This window comes from Sinocyclocheilus anshuiensis, unplaced genomic scaffold (genome assembly GCF_001515605.1).
Source record: "Sinocyclocheilus anshuiensis isolate Anshui unplaced genomic scaffold, SAMN03320099.WGS_v1.1 scaffold2055, whole genome shotgun sequence".
Classification (NCBI taxonomy): domain Eukaryota; kingdom Metazoa; phylum Chordata; class Actinopteri; order Cypriniformes; family Cyprinidae; genus Sinocyclocheilus; species Sinocyclocheilus anshuiensis.
Window position 1 is genome coordinate 67,642 of NW_015546656.1, and position 3,711 is coordinate 71,352.

Consider the following 3,711-nt stretch of genomic DNA (forward strand, 5'->3'; position numbering starts at 1 on the left):
CTCACTCACACACACACACCTGTGTAGAAACACTGGATTCAATGTGGAATAATACTGATGTAAACAAAGATGCAAGAAAACCTTCCATTCACAGGTAAAAAACTGGGTGAATCAACACGCCGACAATACAAAATCAAAAGGAAAAATAAGAAATTATATTTTACATGCAAAATGAATACTACGTCTTGCATTAGATTATTTTTATGAAAATTAAGAATATTTATCCTCCAAATTCTCAAACTTCTCAGTCTCACTTTTGAGTTTTATGGTTTTATATTATTGTAATTCAATTTTTATTTAGATTATCATACGGTAAAGGCAGTGCAACAAATTCTTCCATGAAATATGCATAACTTACAATTAAAATAATGTCAATAGTTTTTTTTTCACTCTACAGTAATGAGATTTAGAAGAAAATTTGTTTAATGTCATGAAGATAATTGGGCTTCATTGTTATTTTTTTCGTTTGATTTTAGGGTTTATTATGAGTTTTCATGCGATTGACTTTCTTGCACACAGAATCTAACGGCTGTACTCTCTGCTGCATCTGTTAAACGTGTCCTCTAATGTCCCTTAGATGCCTGAAGAAGAGATTTTACGACTCACAAACCCAAAAGATGGAAAACGGCACTCGATGCCAAAACTCAAGACGCTGAAGACTCGTTTGGAATTCATGGAAACTTCACCGGATTCATGCGTGACACACTCAAATCCTCCTGCTATTTTTACACCCGTGTGTTTTACCAGAAACACTAAACAATTCAGCAAACAATGCAGTGAGAAACCGTTTACTGCTGACAAAGAGACAAGAGTTTAACGAGATTTTCAGCTTTCCGAAGAATATGCAACTGTGAGCTGTTTGTGCAAAAACCATAAAAAAAACAGTTTTGTTGAATGAAAATAACACTTGAAAGAAAATAAACTTGCTTTAAGTTTTAAAAAGTGAAAACTTATGTTTGTATCTCGTTGCAAAGGCAACATTTCTCTTTTGTTTAGTTTAACTTGTACTAAAATAACTAAAACTGAAATATAAAAATTTATGAAAACTGTAAGGATTTAAAAACAACAAAAACTTTGAAGTTGGCTTGAGAAAAGCCAGAGCAGAAAGTATGAAAAAGTTTTAAAAGCTCGAAGTTTGAAGGCTAGGTTTGAAGTAGTTTGAAGTTTAACGTAGTTTTAAAGATTACAGTTGAAATGTTTTGAAAGCAATGCAGTCTATTAGAAAAACAGATGGATGGATGGATTCTAGGATATTGCCAAGCGGTCGCTAAGGTACTCCGGCTGTTTGTTAGGACGTTTCTGTGTGGTTGCTATGGTACTCGGGTTTGTTGCAAGGGTGTTGCTATGGTATTCTGGGAGGTTGCTAGGGTGTTGCTATGCGGTTGCTGGGGAACTCAAGTTGATTGCTAGGGTGTTGCTATGCGGTTGCTAGGGTACTCGGTGGTTGCTAAGGTGTTGCTATGTGCTTGCTAGGGTACCCAGGGTGGTTGCTAGGATGTTGCTAAGGTACTCTGGGTGGTTGCTAGGCAGTTGCTATGCAGTTGCTAGGGTACTCGGGGTGGTTGCTAGGATGTTGCTAAGGTACTCTGGGTGGTTGCTAGGCAGTTGCTATGCAGTTGCTAGGGTACTCGGGGTGGTTGCTAGGATGTTGCTAAGGTACTCTGGGTGGTTGCTAGGCAGTTGCTATGCAGTTGCTAGGGTACTCGGGGTGGTTGCTAGGATGTTGCTAAGGTACTCTGGGTGGTTGCTAGGGAGTTGCTATGCAGTTGCTAGGGTACTCAGGGTGGTTGCTAGGATGTTGCTAAGGTACTCTGGGTGGTTGTTAGGAAGTTGCAGAGAGAAAAACTAATAAAAACACAACTATATTACTAAAATTTTCACAAATTGAAATGGAAAATGCAAAAATAAAAACTAATTCAAAATATTAATGAAAACTATTATAGTAAATAACACTGGATCAGGCTCAATCTCTAAACATGTTTGTTTAAATGTTTGCAAGCAGATTAAATCTGAGAAACACAATCTGATGAGTTTTACCACAAACAAACACAAAATAATTCAAAAACAAGAGATTAAAAGTATCAAATAACGCCCTTATTTCCTGTGAAAACACTTGTGAATTATAAGTACAGTTCGCACTTTCCTGTGATAGCGCTGTTTAACTCAATGATAGTGATGTGATCAAACATTAAACAAGCAGGAAATATTAAAGTTGAGCGTTTAAGTGCAGCGTTTGTGCTCCAGACATCAATGATTCCTCAAATCAGGAGAGCTGCGATGTTGTTTTGAGTCATCAGATGCACCATTTCTCCAGCATACTTTGCATGGTCAAACACTACTCACATTTCCTTCAGAACATGTAAAACTCAGAGAAACACGTGTTTGGCAAAAACAAAGAGGCTCAGACACACACGCTCTGTTTTTCACAGCTGGCACCAACTGCTTAAAATAGTTCATCTGTTGTGCCAGTCCACACACACACACACACACACAAGCGTGTTGTGGCTCGAGGTACCCCAGCATGCACACACGCGTGTCGTAGGATCTCCCCGCGTCTGTACGGAACGTTTCATGCCAACAGCACCGCCACTCAGAAATGTGAGCGTGTTGTGACGAGTTTACTGCTGTAAAAACAGCCCCGACTGAACACTCTTCAGACGAGCACTGTCAACACACACACACACACACACACACACACACACACACACACACACACACTCACGTCCAGAGATCATGAGGAGCTCAGATCAACACAAACCACTCGCAAATCACACTCATGAAAGCTCCAGTCAGAAACAAACTGGGATCGTAGCTAACGAAATACGTTCTAAGATTTGCTAACGTTCCCATTAAGTTATAAAAACGTTACTTCTGAATGCTCTCTGAACGTCCAGTTTGCAATTCATTTAATTTTGGTTGCGCGAACATTAAGGCAACGTTCCATTTTGCAAACACTACGGAAACATTACTTTTGAATGTTTTCTGAACGTTCTGAAACAAGTAGCAACATTTAAAAAACTTCAGATAAAAGTTAAGACTAAAATGTTCCATGAATGATGTGTAAGTAACATTTCTGTGCTACCGCTTTGAGAGCATTTTAAAGACTGGACGAATTATTGGAAGAATATTTGCTCGTAACTTTGAGAGAACCTTCCCTGTTAGCTGGGATGCCACTGGAGAATCTCATAAAAACACATAACAATACACACAGGCTTCATCTGCTTTTTGAAAATCTGAGTGAATCATCTCTTTCCGTTGATTTTGTGATGGAATATGAGCTGAAGAGGCTTGAGATTTGAGTTTGAGGCCTGAGATGTGAAATTCAACTTTTAATTCTCCAGTTCTAGAAACCAAATCACTGACCTGAAGAAATCAAACAGAGCGCTTCATTCATCTGCACAGAATCATACAGAACTCACAGCCAAACCCTGATGAGAGGAGGAGCTCTGACACTAGCGTGCTTCTAAAAGCCTGTAAATAACATTAAAGTCTGCTCATGTGGTGTGTGTGGTGTGTTCTGATGGAGAAACACACACATGACCACAAAACACACACGCACATCCATCTCTGAGCTGAAACATCAGACATGAAGAGAGAGGAAACACTCATTTCTTTTGAAACGCATCCACATTATGCTGATGTGTGTGTGTGTGTGTGTGTGTGTGTGTGTGTGTCTGTGTGTGTGTGTGTTTGTGCAGTCGACGCCCTGTC